Source organism: Quercus lobata, chromosome 9 (assembly GCF_001633185.2).
Source record: "Quercus lobata isolate SW786 chromosome 9, ValleyOak3.0 Primary Assembly, whole genome shotgun sequence".
Classification (NCBI taxonomy): Eukaryota; Viridiplantae; Streptophyta; class Magnoliopsida; order Fagales; family Fagaceae; genus Quercus; species Quercus lobata.
The window spans coordinates 43,947,923-43,959,868 of record NC_044912.1 but is presented as its reverse complement, the minus strand read 5'-3'; positions in this window follow the sequence as shown (position 1 = coordinate 43,959,868).

Below are 11,946 nucleotides of genomic sequence, written 5' to 3'. Positions count from 1 at the left end.
AAGTAAACCATGCATTTATATGGTTGTTGTACCACGCGTACATGCATACATAGTTGTCTCTGACCTTTAAGAAAACACAATGTTTATTAACTAACTGTATGAATTCTTCTGTTATTGTGTCGGTCTCCCCCATCAAAAACCCACTAATAATGGTTTTATTGATTTATTTATTTTAATCTAGGTTAAGGTTACAAGACTCTTGGCATAAGGGAGTCAATTCTATTACATTTGCTTTAAGAATTTTAGAACATATAAAAATTTGAAGAGAAAAGATTGCAAAATTGAGTTTAGCTCTCTAATTTGAGAGATTTTTAGAAAACTAATCTTTTTTTTTTTTTTTTAAGAATCAGAAAACTTATTTACTAAATTCGATAAAAACTCCAACTTCCTTCTAAAGAGGTTAAAGTGAACAACCAATATTTTTTTGGTATAGTTATCAATTTTTTTTTTCTGGTGTAATATTAATTTAATACCTAAGGTTTGTGCTAAATCTTGCTGAAAATAGTAATGTAAGTTAAGATTAGACAAAATTTATGATTTGGAAAAATTGATAAACTATTTAGAAATTTCAAAGTTATCAATTCAAAATAGTTGCAAAAAATTGACTGAAGACTCATCAAATTTTAGGGTCTTGGTTGGGGGTGAAAAAATTGGGAAGGGATAGAAAAATAGGAGGAAGATATTTTAATTTTCTCTCATGGCATTTAGTTGGAGTGGAGGAATAGTGGAGAGATAGAAAACTTTTTTATTTGGTTAAGAAGAAAAATGAAATGAGAGAAAATGTATATTGTATTAATTTATATATTGTATTAATTTACTCCTATGCCCCTAGCATTAAGAAAAATAATAATAATATATAAGGAAATAATAAAAATAAATCTAAGACCTTTACAATGAATAATAACATTCGATAGAGCATTGTTTTAACTTTTAGCACATCCTCTAATCAAAGAAATCTAACTTTCATTATAATAATCTCGTTCCCATTAAGGCGTCATTTAAAATTTCTACTTATCTTCTTTTAAGCCTTATTCATGTCTTTATTTATACCCTCAACTCTCAAATGGTATGATTTATGTTATCAACTATTATGTTAGTCGACTTACATTGATAAAGTTACGGTTTTTCCCCCTAAAAATTATTTAAAAAAAAAACTTACTATTACAAGTTTACTACCTACCGTTTACTCACCCAAAAAGAATGTTGTTGTATTAGACTGAAAATTGATATTATTGTAATAGTGGATTATATAAATTGCAAGTTTTGAATTTTGAGGGACCAATATAGAAGTAATCCAAATTTAGAGAGTGTAAAATGTATCGTAGCTGAAAAATCAATATACTCACTCAAGAAAATTTGTTCTGCACTAAATTTGAGCAGATCATGTTTATTGTATGGGACTTATTTTTACTTTTATATGTATTGTAAGGACTAGATTTGGGTGCCTAGCTCAAAGGATAAATGAGTTTAGGCCCAAAAAGCTCAATACAATGAATTTGTAGATAGTGGGTTGAAAAATTGGGTTTTAGTGAAGCAGACAACAAGTAAGGTAGATCTTGATGACAAGAAAGTGAAGATAGTCAAGTTTAAACTAAAAGAAAATCGTCCTCGTCACAGTTTAAGGAGATCTGTTCTTATATATTGATGCTCAAGTTTGATTGCAAGTTCAATTCTTGATTGTTACAGTATTTTTCTCTTAATTTCCTGATTCCCTCCTCATTAGGGGTCTCATACATTATATACCTCCCTTTGAATGATCCTGACCCTCCACTTGTCAGTCGTCTAAACCACTACTTGAGTGATTATCCCATCGGACACCCTCAAAGGTCCTTTGTGAGTTGGGGTGGCCAAGGCAACACTATTCAAGGGTCTTCTCCACATAAATGCGACCAGAGAATTAGCTGCAGAGCATCCAATGCGATGGTAGCAGCTTTTCTTTAGATATTTCTCAGCTTCCATCTTGTCCTGTACTTTCACAGTGCATATCTTTATCAATAAAATTTCCTGGAATGTCACTTTGGATAATAGAGCTCACCTTTTGACCCCTTTTTTGTTTTAACTAAGGAGATACTTCTCCTCGGCTTACCTCTCCCATCCTTTACAGCCATAGTTTGCTCGTGGAGTTCTTGGTCTTACTCATTTCTTACTGTTGATCTATTATCAGACCATTGTGTCTCCTCGGAATGAGCCCAAGGCCCAATATATATTTGGGCTTGCGTCCCCACATGTATATTTAGGAGTGTTTGCGGTGCGATTTTGGGTTATTTTTAGCATTACACTTTGTGGTGCGATTTAGCCAAAACCATAACCACCCCACAACTTATTTTTGCGATCACATATGTGGTGTGGTGTGATTTAGAGTTTAGCCAAAACCATAACTGCACTGCACCTTATTTTTGTTGTCACATGTGAGGTGTAGTGCATAAGATGAGATTCAAAACCGGTATATTTTTCAAATTATGAGCTTTTCCTACCTAGCCCAGCCTAAAACTGATTTTTCCTTTATTTTAGGCCAAGTTTTAAACTATTGAACTAGTTTCTCTTTATTTTGGGCTAGCTTTCCTAATCAACACTTACTAGAGTTATTAAGCTTTTTTCTTTTTTAAAAACTAGGGTTATTAAACTATTAATAATATATTTAATATTATAAAATAAATATATTAATATATAGAGAGGGTGTGGTGTGATGTGCTTTGAGCTGTTTTGTTATTACAAAACCGCAAATTGTATTGCACCATACAGTGCGATGCACTGTTACTTGCGGTGCAATGTGGTTATGCCATTTTATGGGTGGTTTTAGTGCAATTTTTACAATTTGTGCAGTTTGGTGAAGACTCCTGATATTACATATTTCAAGGAAAAAACTATATATATTGGGTAAATTGTAAAGTACACTTCTAAAGTTTAGAGTTACTTTGATTTTACATCATAAAGTTTGAGAAATTAGATTTTACACCCTTGAAGTTTGTTTCTATTAGCAAAACTCCACCATTCATTAAGTGATCCTTTATTGTGCTGATGTGTATTTTTTTTCTAATACCAAATTAGCCTCTCAAAACGACGTCGTTTTGGAAGCACCGACAGTACTCTTTGTTTTAAGTGAAACAATGTCGTTTTGGGAGGCTAATTTAGCACCCAAAAAAAAAAAAAAAAAAAACAAAAAATCACATCAACACACCAATGTATCACTTAACAACCAAAACTAACAAAGAGTGGAGTTTTGCTAACAAAACCAAACTTTCAAGGTGTAAAATTCAATAAACTCCAAACTTTAAAAGAGTACTCTGTAATTTATCATTTTTTTTTTTTTAATCTGCTTCCAAGTAGTTATGACATTTGGTGCCCGTTTGGGTAGAGCTGAAACTTGCGTTTCAGCTCTACGTTTTCCTACTTTTTTTTTTTTTTTTTTCCTCTGCACGTGAACAGTAAAAGTACTGTGCAGGGGACAAAAATACTGTTCACGCACTATTTATGGGTCCCACGACACTATTTACACATTTAAAAATTATTTTGCTACAGTGTTTTCAGTTTTCAGTTTCAGCAACAATAAGCTCAATCCAAACGAACCCTTGATGTCTTTTCATGTGAAGTTTGAAAACAGTTGAATTTCATTCTTTTGGATATTTTTGGTGGATGCTCAATTTGCTAAATGTCCAGTAACTCAAGGTGACCTCCATCTCCATGCTAACAAGTAACATCCAAGCCAACTTAGTGGGTTTATGGTTATGATCAACATTTTAACAAGCGTAAAATACTATTTTGGTTTTTAAATTTTACCAAAACTTTGATTTTCGTTTTTAAATTTTGTAAAAAAATTCTTAAAGACAAAAATAGGGATGGAATTTTTTTTTTTAATAGTTTAGGAGATGAAAAACAAATTTTTGGTAAAATTTAAGAACAGTAAAACATTTTCAATAGTTTAGTGGCAAAAAATGAACTTTTCAATAGTTCAAGGATGAAAAACAAACTTTTAAAGATTAGAGATGAAAAAAAAAAAAAAAACTTTTTGTAAAGTTTAAGGACCAAAACAGTATTTAACCATTTTGACAATCTAGTTACTTTTGTTGAGACTAGTTATCAAATAGCCCAAAAAATCATAATTACTGCATTATAATTTATAATAAGGGAAAATTTAACAGATGCCCTAAGTGTATTTGTTTAGAAAATATTTTTAGAAACTCTTTATGAGAAAATAAAAAAACAATTAATTGTTTTGACAAATTTTTCATATTTTCTATGAAAGTAGCATCAAATCTTTCCTTTTATTAACCTTTACTCTAAGTGCATCTGTTAACATAACCTTTATAATAAATGTCCTTTTCGGATGTAGTTTTTTTATCAATAGACAAACCATTTGGTTTTGTAGGGTTGGAGCAGCTTGTTCTACTCTCTCTCTCTCTCTCTCTCTCTCTTCTTTTTCTTTTTTTGGGTAATCTTCTAAGCATAGAGGATCTGAATTTGCTTTGCACGAATTCCACATTTAATTCCTACTCTTAGTCCTATTGAAGTCTTTGAACAACATCAAATTTCAGGTGATGATAGTGAATTATAATTCGAGCCTTTAAGCAATGGACTTCTAAGAATCTTAATAATTAATTAATCGAATTCGTTTAGTGTAAATTAAAAGGAATAAAATATACTATCTTCTTTTTTCTTTTCTTTTTTGAGAAACAAGAAATATATATATATATTTTGGAGGGAAAGGAATAAAATACACTTAAGTTTTTTTTTTTTGTTTGATAGGAAAATATACTTAAGTTGATAAAAGCGTTATATTTACTCATATATAGCCTTAGTCAGAAATGAATGCCCAAAATTGAAAATTGACCCATTTTCTTGATTTGAGAATTAATTTTATTTAGATAATAGTCTCAAATCTCAATAGACAGTGTTTCTCATGGAGATTCTTTCTTTAAGATTGCGATAATTATAGTGTTTCAGAATTCAGACTTCAGTATTTGACTTTTCCCCCTTATTTAAATGATGGTGCGTGTATTTATTTATTTATTTTTTATTAAATTTAGTACAAATTTGTTTGACACGACACCTTTGGTTACTTATTATTGGGATCCAAAGTTAAGACTTCAAGACCTTTAAATTCAGATTATCAAAAAAAAAAAAAAGACCTTCAAATTCATATATTTTACCGTATTGTCTAGCTCTAAAAGATTGTTTAAGTTTTTTTTTTAATAATTTTTTTTGTTTGTGTTTGAGTGTGTATTTTTATCCTTGTTTATTTAGTAGAAAGAATATTAAACATATAATTGAATAATATATATTAGCCTCATGTGTTTTACACGTACGATAAGACTTTTTTAATTTTATTTTAATACAATGTGGGTAGTTTCTTTTTTCTTTTTGTTAGGAAGTTGTTTATATAAATATATATATATATATATATATAACATGGGAATGGATAGTTTTTTTTTTTTTTTTTTAATAGAGATTGTGGGTATTTTTTTTTTTTTTTTTTCCTTAATTTTTAAGTTATGGTAGTGGAAGTAGGAAGGAACTTTTTAATAGGATTTTTTTTTAATATATATATATATATATATAAATATATATATATATATATGAGTAACAGTCGTGGGGTAGTTTTTCTTTTATAGGAATAATTTTAATTTTTTGTCAATTTACTATTTTAACCCCATGGAAGAATGATAAGTTAATTAAATTAGGCGTATTTTTTATAGTGAAAAAGACAATAACTAACATACTGAATTCTCTTAATATATAAAGATAATTTTTATTTAATTTTGTAGATTGTGGGAAAAACATATTACAATAATTAACATTTTCAATTTTTATAAAAAAAAATTCAAATAATTTAGAAGCCAAATCTAAGCGTTAACAATAAAGGGAAGATGGTTTTTTTGATGGATTCGTTAATTTTATACCTTAAAAGGAAAATTTCTACAAATTTAGTACATAATTAACCATAAGTGAATATGGGGATTTAAAAGAATTTTGTGTTCCATTTTGATAAATGATTGAGTGAAATGTATTAAAAACAGTTATTTTATTTCTTTAAAAAAAAAAAAGTTAACACTAAACATACATTGCTTTATTTTAAAATTTTAGTATAAGACAAAATTTAGTTATAATATTAGTTGTAACTTAAGGTTACAACTTTACTTAATAAAATAAATATTGCTACATATTTTGAAAATCTAACCGTTAAATTATATATTCTTTACGCTCTTAATACACATGTCAAATTTTGTGTCAATTAGATATTATTTACTATGTGATCTATAAGCTTATACTTTATGCATAATTTTAAACTACAAAAACTTGCAATTTAAACAATTTATTGATAACATAGCTATTGATCTTTAATTTTCTATAAATTTGGTAAGTATGGAGTATATAAGAAAAAGATGTAATCTAATAGTAGATTTGTCAAAATTTATCTCTAATAAAGAAATATTGAGTAAGGTTATAATCTTACGTTACAACCAATTTTGTCCATTTGTTATTCTTAAATGCTGATTTTTTTTTTTTTCATACTTTAACTCTCCCAAAGATATATATATATATATATATTTTTTTTTTTTTTTTTTTGAGATCCTCCCAAAGATAAAATTATGGTTTTGTCTCCTGCCTTAGTTCCGGAAAGTTACATTTAAAGTTATCTGTTTCCTACATTGTGCGGTATCACCTTTAGAACTAGAGTAATACTAGGACACGATATTTGATACAATTGTTGACATAGCTTTTGGTAATCAAAGAAACATCATTTTTTATATGTGTCCATCACTAATACTATTTTTATTATATACCAATTAAAACAAGCCATATCCCATAAAAATAAAATAAATTAGATTTTACCCTCCTAAATTATACCCTATTTTACATTTATCCCCTTAGATGATGAAAAATACACACTTACTATCTTAAACTATTACCCGTGTAACACTTGCCTCCTCTAAACTATTAGAGTGCACATAGGGGCGGCATTATCTTAAGGTCAGGGGGTTCAAATGAACCCACTGACTTGCCACATAACACTTGCCTCCCCTAAGCTATTAGAGTATACACAGGGGCAGCGTTACCTTAAGGTATATATATATACATATATATATAATTTTTAATAATTTTTTTAAGCCTTTAAAATAAAATTTTGAATCCCTTGACCCTAAATTTTGTTTAAACCTAGCTGATATAAGTTTGAATATGATCATCTTAATGCTACTTTCATAATATTTTCACAATAATTTAACAATAAAGGTTAAGTAGCAAGTTGTAATTAGTTTTTATCAGGACCCACAATTAACATCACTTTTTTCCGACCTTTAACAACTTGTCACCTAAGTTTTATTGTGAAAGTGTTATGTCAATAGTACTACTCTTAAAATATTTAATTTTATAAGAAAGAAATTTTTGCTCATTCGTTAAAAAAAAAACTTTTTTTTAGGACTTTGGCTTACTTTTCCATTAATAATAGAATAAAATTGTTTTTCCCTGCACTTTTCTTCTTTATTAACAAAAAAAAGTACACTACTGTTACAACCAATAGATTTGTATCTATATCTGTGATTATTTCCTTGTTCTCTCTATCTTTCTTTTTTCCTTTTATGTTTTCTTAGTTTCTCTCTCTTTTTTATCAAGCAGTTTGATAAATGCTATATAGATTTCCAAATCCAAGAAGTCTTTTAATGCTTGCTCCAATTCCGAGAGACTGACCACGTGTATGGTTCAGAAGTCATAAACTTTAAAAATAAAAACTTATATCAATTACTTTTTTTTTTCTTAGTTTCACATTTTCCATTAGTCCAACTCCAATAGATTGACCATGTGTATGATTAGTTATTATATTATATTTATTTATGCATTCAATGGTTGTTGTCTTACCGATATTTATACTAAATTATATTTAGAATACTTTTTTAGATTATTGTACAATGTATATAATATAGAAGTTGTACATATAAAAAAAAATTATTTATTTATTTATTTTTTACTTGTCCCCATGAAAAATACCATTGGTGACCCCTCTAGAAAAAAATCTTGAAGCCACCACTGAGTGCACACTTATTCCTCTAAACTAGTACCCATATAACATTTTGTCCCTTATCCAATGGGTAATAATTTAGGAAAGTATATGTGCATTCTCATAGTTTAGGGGGTAAGTGTAAAAATGACATAGTTTAAGGGAATTAAAGTATTTATCTTTAAAGTTTAGGGGTAATTGTAAAAAGGATATTGTGCGGGGTCTGAGGACCGAAGATGACTAAAACATGAATTATTTCGCACAAACCCAATCGTAGAAGTGTATCAGCCTCGAGGACTTCACTAACCCGAGAATGGGATGAGATACGGAATAGCGTTTCATGAAAACCTGTGTGAAATAGATAGGACCATAAGGGGGGCAGAAACGGAAGGAGGAAGCTTCCTGGAAAGGTATACCTTCCCCCTCCGCATTAAATGCCCTGGAACAACCTTATCAGCTGCTTTTAATGAGAAAATGACCCCTGAACAATAACTTCACAACTAATAGCCCTTTCCACCACCTTCAATAGAGTGTTGATAGGACAAGTATCATTAGAAACGCCTGGAAGCATACAGATGGAGGGCTAGAATACAAAGAAAATGGATATAAAAAGAGGGGAGTCTCCCAAAAATGGGGACGAACATTCTTGTTTTGAAAATAGAAAAAAGAGAAAGTGAACAATGCTTTACTTGGTGTAGATCTCAAACTTTACATATCAGAAACTAATCCCCAGACCTACCCAAGGAGAGCTATTTTTCTCATTATCTACTTGTGTTATTCCTTTCTATTATCTTGGGCTCTTCAGTCTTTGACTTGAATTCAGATTAGAATTGCACTTGAATTGTTTGCCCACTCTCTAAAAAATTTTTATTGTTGGGCTTGAATTTGAAGGATAAGATAACACTGTTCTAAGTGGGCTCGGGCCATTATTTTTTGAGTCCCTATAGATATAATTTAAGGCCAAAAAAAGTAATTTCCCAAAAAAAAAAAGGTATGTCAACAATTGTGAAAAATAAATAAATAAACGTGGCATTCCTAACAATGAGTAATCAAATGGTGCCCATGTAACACTAACATCCATGTATCATATAACTTGAAATATTGTTTGAAGCCAAAAAAAGAAGTAACATACATCAGCAACTGCAAACACTAGAACTAAGTAAAACTCTTACTGGCTATTGCCTTATCTTCATTCTTTTTTGGGAAATGTTAACAAATGCCCTCTAGGGGCATTGGTTTATAAACTATTTTTAGAATTATTTTATGAGAAAATGATAAAAACAATTAATTTTGTTAATAGTTTTTTATATTTCTCATAAAAGTTTGTTAAAACTTTCCTAATATAATTTATTAACAATTATCATAAGGGCAGCCATTAACATGACCCTTCTTTTTTTTGGTGACACTATTCTACTGAAAACACATTCAATGAATGTAGGCAGGAACTAGGTCAATCATGAATAAAATATGCTAGGAGAAGATTCATAATAATAATTTAGTTAGCAAACTACAAAGCCAAGTGTTTTGTGGCTTGACTGACACCTCTTAATCTTTACAATAAATATGCGTCTAGTTTAAAGTTCCCTCTCCCAACTATCAAATTATTAACCAAAAAAAAAAAAAAGTGCCATAAGGATAATATATAAATCAAGTGTTAATTCTAGCTACTATTTTTGATAAATTGTGTTTCTTTGTTTCTATCAATCTTCTTTACTCACATATGTTCAGAACATCTCTCTCTCTCTCTCATGGGCTCCACATATTGTTTCTTCCATTTGCATAATTTTGTCTTTCTAAGGATCTGTTTAGGATCCGCCTATTTTGCTGAAATTGATTTTTTTTTTTTTGTTAAGAGTATTGTAAATAAAGGTAAAAATTAGCTAAAATAGTATAATGGGACCCATGAATAGCACTAAAAAGTCTAGTGGGACCATAAATAATAGCAAAAATAAGCTGAATAGTAAAATAAGTTGACAAAAAATAAGCTATCCAAACGCAACCTAAGTATCGAAAATTTTTTCCTTTCTTTTAGCCTCATAATCAATGAAGTTTCATTTTGAAGTATTCATTAATTGCCACTGGACCATCGATATAATAAGCAGAAGGTTTAAGGTTCAACACCTTAATGATAAGAGTAGTGAATTTATAGATATAGATTCATACTTTCTATTAGCATTCGTACCATAATGCTTTTCCCATTATTGCTAATTAATATAGTGATTTCATCTAAAATATTCTGTCAGTATTCCAATACTTTTCTAAAAGGCTTTGCTGTTCTTTATTCCAAAATCACGTTAAAGCCAAGATTCAGTCATGTGTGAATATCACGCATTACCTTAATTTTTAGTTTTATAATAAAGCAGTATATCAGATTATCATATATTCTATTTTATGCAAGAAGGAATACTTTGCCTATCAAATTGGCGTGTATTTATCTATGTTACATCAATCAGCCCTCCTTTCAATTTCTTTTTTTTTAGAATTGAGAAGCCGAGATGGCAAAATTTTCTGGTTTTGCTCGATTTGTTTTAGCTCGCTTTGCTCTGAAATGGGGACGGGACTTGTGTTGTCCCATTCCGCTTTGAGTGTGTGTATATATATAATTTAATTTTTTACACATATCTTATTTATATATTTTATATTACTATATTTTAAACATAATTGTTAATTCTTTCTCAACGCTCTCATTGCGTTTGTCTCATTTTTCTATAATCACTATCAAATCAAGAATAAAAGTAGAACCATCTAATTAGGGATAACAAAATGCCTTTACCTCGCACTCCATCTTGACTTGCCCTGCTCTCATCTTACCCCCCAGCCTTCTTTTGCTTTCTGAAAATACAAGGCTATAGTTTTTACCCTTTCAGATGGTCTTAGATATATCCGCCACTGTAATGGATGAAGATTGATGTGGAGCAGGACCACTATTTCTTGGGATATTGAAACAATGGTCCATAAATAAAATGATGGCATAGGCATAGTCTCCAAAATGAACAATGACAACAAGCTCTAGCTACCAGAAATTAATAACAGATTGTTTGTTCACGGGTCGTTGAAGTAATGATAGATTCATAATAAAATGTTTGTTAATTTGGTTTTGGATGGGATAAGTTCCCAATGGGAGATGATTGGCAATGCACGACGAGGGAAAAAGGCTAACTTCATGACAAAGCCAACTCAACAACTACTTTTGGACATAGCTCAAGGAAAAAAAGTTGTCCACTTTCTCTCTTTTTTATTTTATTTTATAAAATCATGTTAGGTTTTTGCTAATACCATAAGATATAATTAAGTGGGTTTTGCCATTTTGTTGTGAATAGTTTGACCTTTACAGCTTGGCTGATCAGGTTTGTTGGGAATACATGCGCATCTAAGCACAAGGGCAATTCTTAGCAATCCCAACACTATTACACTTCATTTTTTTTTTATAGTTTATAAATGAATGGAATGAAACGAGTTAATCTAAAGAAATATAGAAATGAATTGAATGAGTATTATGTTTTTTCTTAAAAAAAAGAAAAGAAAAGGAAAACTTTTTTTTTTTAAGAGAAATACTATGTTCACAACATTTTTATAACATTTTCATAATAAATTAAATCTTAAATGACATGTTGTTATGAGTGGCAAAAAGTAATTTTAGTTGTGGATTCAAATTATAACCATTAACAATTTATCACCTATAATTTGTTATGAAAATGTTATGAATGTAACACTCCTCATTTTTCAATAAATGATTGAATGTATTGAAGTATTTTAGGAATTTTTAGTAAAAATGTCATTAAACTTAATTACATTCCCTCATATTCTTCCTAATTTTTGGATGGAAATTTAATGTTTTGAGAAACTAGAAAGAAATGAGTATTTCTTCCTACCTATTCTATTATCTCTCACTTAAACTTCTAAACAAAGGAATAGAAAGCAAATGAATGAAATAAATATTCCAAAACAATTCA